Below are 7,945 nucleotides of genomic sequence, written 5' to 3' on the forward strand. Positions count from 1 at the left end.
CCATCTGGAGGGCAAAGCCCAAAGTTTGGGGTCACCCTCACGTCACTGAAAGCCCACAGAGGCTCCAGATAAAATCCCAGAATTGTCTGGGTTGGGAGGGATCTTAAAGCTCATCCCATCCCACCCCTTGCCATGGGCAGGGACACTTCCCACCATCCCAGGTTGCTCCAAGCCCTGTCCAGCCTGGCCTTGGACACTTCCAGGGATCCAGGGGCAGCCACAGCTGCTCTGGGCACCCTGTGCCAGGGCCTGCCCACCCTGACAGGGGAGGAATTTTTTCCCTAAATCCCATCTATCCCTGCCTTCAGGCGGTGGGAAGCCATTCCCTGTGTCCTATTACAACAGGCCCCGCTAAAAAGTCGGGATATTTTGGATGTGCGGCAATAAACCGAGGATTCTCCCCGTGCTGGGTTTATCCTGCACACAGCACGTGCAGGATATCCCAACCCTTGGGATAAACACCCCCTGCTCCCCCCCTTTCCATAGATAACGTGCTCATGGATTAAGTGTCAGGCTTTTGTTTGAAAGAAGCCTTCAGGAGAACGACTCCACGAGACCTCTGTGCGTTTAAATTCCTCGGGATTTGAAATGTTTAGATTCCCTGGGTGAGCCCTGACATTTAATGGGCAGCCCTTGAACGGAAAGCTCTGGCTGCTGCTGCAGGAGGGAAGTGTGTGCCCACCCCCACAGGCCTCTCCCACTCTGGAAAACCGGGAATGAGCCAATGGAGATGGTTCATTAACGGGGATTCATGGCACAAATCCTCTCCCGTTTGGTCGGGACAAACAGCCCTAAGTGGGATTTTAGCGTGGGGAAAGCGGCCCTGGGGCTGCTCACTGAGGGCTGAATTCCCTCTTCAGAGGGGCACAGGGAATAACTGGAGCCAAGAACCACCAGGATTTGGTGTAGGGCCCAGAAATAAGGCCAGGTAATAATAATAATGTTAATCATCATCATCATCATCATCATCATCCTGGATTGGGATCCTTCACCTGCACTGCATTTTCTCCAGGGAAGTTTTGGTTGGGGAACTCACCCCTGGTTTTCCCTTTGCTGTTTTTGCTCTGAAGATGTGTCGGTGTTTATCCAAACACGAATCCCTCCGTGCCTGGGCTGGCCCTGGATCCAGCTGCTGAGGGGTGGAGGTCCTGCTCCCTCAGGAGCTGGGGATGTGCTGGATTCTCCTGGAAGCACCTCAGAAGGCTCTGGGCTGTGGGGCTGGGCGCCCCAGGCCGGTGGCACCGTGGGGGAGGACAGGGCAGGTTGGGGTCATGCCGTGGCCACGCAGAGACTTTTTGGAGCCCCGAAGTGGCTCAGTCTCCACCTCCAGATTCCCAAATGGGGTTTGGGTGGCTGAAACAACCTCGTCTCTATCCGTTTAGATGAATCCGTAGGTTTGGAGCTGCAGGGATGTCGGCCAAAGCCACGTTCCAAAGGGTTTTCCCTGCGTTTCTGCTGGGATTGGGTGTGTGCCAGAGGAAACGGGGCATTTCTGGGCAAGGCAGCACCGGAGCGGGGACAGCTCTGGCATCGGTGCTAAACCCTTGGGAAAGGCGGCTCCTGCTCCCGGCAATGCCAGCAGGCACCCTGGAGTCACCCCCGGCACGGGATCGGTGTCCCAACAGCCCTGGTGACACGGGAAGGGAGCAGAGGCCGGGGCTGGCTGAGCCCCATCCCGGCTGGATGCTCCGGAGCATCCCTCCGACCCCAAAGGCACAGCGAAGCCTTTGGCCGCCCCCGCGGTGCCTGTTTCGGCACAATCCCGACCTCCCTGCATCCAAACCGCCGGAAAATCGAGCGCTGGAGTTTCACATCCGCCTGGTCAGAGCGATACCGGAGCTCTGGAGGATCCTGGAGGATTCCTGGAGGGAAGGGGATACAGCCCCGGAGCCGGGAACGGGGATACAGCCCCGGCACTGGCCTCCCGGATGGCATCGGGGCCCCAGCAGGATCCCACATCCCTCCGAACCAAACGGGACCTCGGGAATGGGGCAGAGCGCTGGGGCCACCCCGCAGTGACCCCTCAGTGCCACCAGTTCCCCAGAGCCACATTCCCCTGCTGCCCGCTCCCGGCTCCGCTCCCATTCCCGCTCCCGGGCACGGGGATGGAGATTTTTTTGGCTCAGCGGGAGCAGAGGCCGGGCGAGCTTTGGTTGTTTTGGTTCCCGTTCAAAAGGAAGCTCGAAAGCAGCCGCGGCTCCGTGTCCCGATCCCAAATCCGCACGTCCCAGCCGGGCCGGCACAGCCAAGAGCAAAATCCTCACGTCGGGAGAGCGGCTCCAGCTGGGAGAGACCCGGGAGAGCGGCCAGATCCCAGTCCTGGGGTATCCAGCAGCCAGATCCCAATCCTGGAATATCCAGGAGCAGATCCCAATCCCAGGACATCCAGCAGCCAGATCCCAGTTTGGGGATATCCAGCAGTCAGATCCCAATCCCGGGATATCCAGCAGCCAGATCCCAATCCTGGGGTATCCAGGAGCAGATCCCAATCCCATGTTTTCCAGCAGCAGATCCTCATCCTGTGCCGAGGCCAGGGGGAATCTGGGAGCAGCCCCAGCCTGAGGGGATCTAACCCTGGGCTTCCCCTTTTGCCTTCCCCAGCTCCCTGGGGTGGGAAATGTCCAGGGGTTGTCCTGGATCCTGCCTTGGCCCACCGTGAGCTGCTCCCAGTGTCCCTGTCCAATCCCACATCCCAGCCCAGGCAGGGGGATCCCAGCCAGCTCCAGCAGGGATCTGGTGGCTCTGGTTTCACAGAGTTTTTGTGGATCCATTTTTCACCAGTCCAGCCCCTTTTTTCCATCCAGTTGTGCCCATTTCCAGGGGAATGTGGGGACGGGAAGCCTGTCCACATCTGGCCCCAGGAAACATCTTGCACACAGGAGCTGCAGATGTTGAGCAGGGAGAAACATCTGGGCTGCTTCGAGAGAGAAATTCATGGAATGGGAGACAATGCCCAGCGGGGCCAGGGAGTTTCCATGGGGCAAAATCCCACCCCACAGCCCCTCTCCTGCCAGGAATAACCCCGCCCCAAGCCTCCTGTGCCACTCAGAGGCTGCTGAAACCCCAGGACGGGCTCCCACAAAGATTCCTGAGGGACAAATTCACAGGGAGACTTTTCTGGATAACCACGGATGTCACTGAGCCATCCACCCAAATCCGTCTGTCTGGAGCTGGCCCCGATCCCAGGATATCACCAGCACAGCTTCCCTCCCTCCCGGGAGCCTCATGCCTCAGTTTCCCCATCTGTAAACTGGGAATGCTGGCTCTGGCACATCCTTGACCTTGTGCCTCAGTTTCCCCCATCCAAAAAGTGGGAATGCTGGGTCTGCCACATCCCTGGCTTCATGCCTCAGTTTCCCCCATCCAAGAACTGGGAATGCTGGGTCTGGCACATCGTTCACCTTGTGCCTCAGTTTCCCCCATCCAAAAAGTGGGAATGCTGGGTCTGGCACATTCCCAGCCTCGTGCCTCAGTTTCCCCATCCATAAATTGGGAATGCTGGCCCTGGCACCTCCCTCACCTCCCCCTGGCACCTCCCCCTGGCCTCATGCCTCGGTTTCCCCATCCATAAATTGGGAATGCTGTGCTCACACCCATCCAGGCTGGCACATTCCCGGCCCTGCTGCTCCATCCAGGACTGACCTACTTCCCTCCAGCAGAGCTTTCTGCTCCACTTCCCTGACCCAACACCTTTTTTTTGTTTGCCTAAAGCCGGGAACGCTTCCCCCGGGGCCAAGCCGGGCACACACCGGGGAACGTTCGCTGGAGGCACAAACCTCTGCTGTGTGCATCCCCGGAGGAGCCCAGACCCCTTTTTCCCCCCGCTGCAAAATCCACCCTGGAACGCTGCCACGTTTGGCTTCGCCCCCTTTTCCCCCCATCCCTCGCCTGGTGCCGGGGACAGGCGGGAGAAAGGTGACATTGTTCCGTCCTGGAAGCAGCAGCAGCAGCAGCAGCATCCCAGCTCCCGGCCTCTGCGGCTGCCTCAGCCGTGGATGTTTGCGTATGTTAAAAATATTTAGTCCGGCGCTAAAAAAAATATTATCCCCGAGCTTTTGGGGCCAGCCTGAGCATAATGGCACCTATGTGTCCGTGGGGCGGCGTTCCGCAGGCACACAGGGCTCCTCTTTGCCTCTGGAGCCATCCCCGGCTGAGCAGGGATGAGCTGGGAGTGATCCCCATGCTGCTGCCTGCCGGGAATGCTGCTCTCCCCCTTGGAGAGGGGTTTGGGGCAAGGGGAGTTCTGTCAGGATGTGGGGCAGGGGGATGTGCAGGGCAGGAGGGGTGAAAGGTCAGGCAAAGGTGTTGGCTGGAGGAAAAAAAATAAAAACTGGGATAAGTCCTGTTCTCTCAGCTGGTGGGAATGGGATGGGATGAGCTGGGAGTGATCCTGATGCTACTGCCTGCATGGAATGGTGTTCTCCTCCTTGGAGAGGGGTTTGCAGCACTGGGATGTGTGGGGCTGGAGGGGTGAAAGGTCAGACAAAGGTGCTGGCATGAGGAACAAGTAGTAAAAACTGGAGTAAGTCCTGTGCTCTCAGCTGGTGGAATTGGGATGAGCTGGGGGTGATCCCGCTCCTGCTGCCTGCTGGGAATGCTGCTCTTCCCCTTGGAGAGGGGTTTGGGGCAGGGGGATGTGCAGGGCAGGAGGGGTGAAAGGTCAGACAAAGGTGTTGTGTCCAGGAAAAAGCAATAAAAGCTAGGATAAGTCCTGTGTTCTCAGGAATTGGGATGAGCTGGGAGTGATCCCAATGTTGCTGCCTGCCTGGAATGGTGTTTTCCCCTTTGGAGAGGGGTTTGGGGCAAGGGGAGTTTTGTGCAGCAGGGGGATGTGCAGGGCAGGAGGGGTGAAAGGTCAGACAAAGGTGTTGGCTCCAGGAAAAAGCAATATAAGCTGGGATAAGTCCTGTGCTCTCAGCTGGTGGGCCTGGGATGAGCTGGGAGTGGCCCTGCTCCCCAAATCCATGGATACAGGCCATGGAGGGGAGGGCTGAGACCTCCTCAGCTCCTTCCACCCCTTCCCAACCCCATCCAGGCTTTGCCCGTGGCCTGGAGGTGCCCAGGACTCCTGGGGATGGGGAGACGCTCCCAGCTGAGCTTCCCAGGAAGAATTCCAAGGTGGCCAAGAGTGTGGGAGGGCAAACACTTCCCCAGTGTGGTGATCTCTCCGTGAGGAGCAGGGACAAGGAGCCTGGAGTTTGTCCTGGCCGCAGGAGGAAGACAACGGCCAGCGAGGCCGCGGGATTTTTTTGCGCACTCAGGAATCATTTCCTCGGCAGTTTTTTTCCCCCTTCGCTTATTTATTTTCTCGAGCGGGAAAAGGAGCTGGAGGAAGGCGTGGAGGTGAAATAATCCCGGCTGGAGAGCGTGAAGGGATCATTATACCCCCCATCCCTGGGCTTTTTTGGAGGGGTTTTTTTTACCCCCTCCTTTTTCCGAGGGTTCTGCGGACACTGCGGCCATTCATGGCTCGGCTGGGGGTGTGTGGGGCGCGTGGCCGGGGCGGGAGACGGGAATAATTCCTGCACAATGTGGAGCAGGGAAAAAATAGGCCGGTTGTGTGAGGTGGATGGAGCTGGATGTATGGAAGTGTGAGAGCATCAATGCAGCCATTTATCGGAGCGGAGCTTTTTCCCCCCCCACCCGCCCCCCGTGAATAAACTCCGAGGGAAAAATGTAAATGTCCGGGAGCCCTCGGAGGGAGAATTTCAGGGAGAAATAAGGACAGCTTTCAGCGCTGGGAGAGCAGCCTCCTGCAGCCCCCCGGTGCTGATCCAGGGATTATTCCCCCCTCCCTCCCATCTTTCCTGCAGCTCCTCCGTGGTTCTCCCCGTCCCCACTGGTGTCCCGTGGAATGTTCCCCGCCCGCTTTGGAGCTGGGGAATTCCTCCCGGCTCCGGTGCCCTGGAGCAGAGTGAAAGGTTCCATTCATCCCTGCCCTGCTTCCCGCTGGAGTCACCACACCCTGGGCCTCTGCTCTGCTCTCCTTTGCCCAGCAGCATTCCCAGGGAAGGGCAGGGAAGGGATGCTCCAACGCTTGTCTTGGCATAGGGATAATCCCCTCCCGCCTCGGTCCGTGATTTCCAGCCTGGAGCTGCTCGGACTGGGGCTTTGGGGTGCCTGAAAGGACAGGGAAATGGGGAAAGATGGGTGGTGCTGCCTGCAAAATTCCCATCCCTGACTGGATGGGCTTGGAGCAACCTGGGATGGAGGAAGGTGTCCCTGCCCATGGGATGGGATGAGCTTTCGGGTCCCTTCCAGCCCAAACCATCCTGGAATTCCGTAAATCAACCCCTGGCTGCTCTCTGGGATTGGATCCTCAGCCCCTTCCTTGGAACCACCTCACTCCAGTGCTGGGAACACCCTGGGGGGGCAGAGAAACCAAGTCCTGATCTCGTGGCAGTGATCCTGTAAATTCCCCGTCCTGCAGCAGCAGGTGCCGGGAGCCTCTGGATAAAAGGGATCAAATCAAACATTTCATGTGGGAAATGTTCCGTAGGAACCAGCACTGCAGTGCATTAACGGTGGATAATTAATATATCATTGTGATTAATTAAAATCATAATTTATTTCATATAAAGAAATGAAATAATAGAAACAATTGATTGATTTTTAAATTACACATCCGGCTGTACTTGGAAAACATTTTTGGGGATGAGACAAAGATAGTTTTGAGCCCACCTGATTCCTAGAGGTTTTTCCCTCCTCCATCCCTGCTCCTGGATAGGAGTGCTCCGCTCCCAGGGATATTTGCCACGTGGGAGCTAAAATCCAGCACAGGGCACCCTTTTCCCTGGAATATCTGTGTTGGATGGATGGATTTGCTGTTCAGGGGATGGATTGGGGTGTTTCCCGCAAGGAAAAAATCAGGGAAAAGAGCCTCACGTGTGTTGAACTTGGAAAACAAGCAGCACTGGGAGGGCACTGGGAGAACTGGGATGCCACCAGCAGCATCCAGGAGTGTTCCCCCATGGAGAGCTTGGGATTGTTGGGATGTGCTGGAGGCAAAGCGGGGAAAAAAAAAACCCAATATTTTAGTTCTGGGTTTCATCCAAAATTGGCCTTGAATGGAATTCTGGAGGCTTTGGATCTGAAAGAGTGGCTCTTCTTCTATGGATTTATTTTATACATATATATATATATATACACCCCATGTACTATATACCCCATATATATGTACCCCATCTATTCTATCTATATTATATTTCATTAAATATATTCTACCTATATTATATTTTAATATATTTTAATATATTTTCATGCATGTTCACAGATTATATTCACCGTGTTTTTCTGTGTAGCCACACATCATCTGTTATCTCCATCTCCCATGTTTAATATATTTATTCACACACACCCCATATTTCTGGAGGGGATTGGAACTTTTCCATGTCCCAGCCGTATCCGAGAGATGCCAGGAAATGCTCGGTCTCATCTGGGGGCTGGAAAAACACCACAAAATAGAGGGGGGAAAAAAAGTTGATAAACTCCCAATAATTAAATGGGAGTTTATTTATATTATTTTTTTAAAAAATCATTAAATTAAATGAGCGATTCAAACTCACTGCATCCCGATTATCACCATCACAAACGGCCTTTTCCAGGGATTTCCAAGGATTTCTGCAGCCGCTGCTGTGAACAGGGAGCTGCTCTTCCTGGCTGGACTCCAGGCCAGGGGTTTGGTTGCAATTCCCCTCGGTTGCCGGGATTAAAGGAGGGCTCTCCACTCTCGGGGAGCTCCGGGAATGCTCCCGGGAATGGTGGCACTGGGTGCCGCTGAGCCCGGAGTCAAATATTCCATCATTTCGGGATTATTTCACTAATTTCCCCTGAGCCACCAGCAGAGATGGGCCGGGGGTGGGGGAAACCTGCCAAACCCTCCTGGGCCGGACCGGGAGCGTTTCCCGGAGTTTTCCCGGGGCGGGATGTGCTCGCCGAAGTGGCT

This window comes from Chamaea fasciata, unplaced genomic scaffold, assembly GCF_029207755.1.
Source record: "Chamaea fasciata isolate MVZ Bird 193981 ecotype frontalis unplaced genomic scaffold, bChaFas1.0.hap1 SCAF_12, whole genome shotgun sequence".
Lineage (NCBI taxonomy): Eukaryota > Metazoa > Chordata > Aves > Passeriformes > Sylviidae > Chamaea > Chamaea fasciata.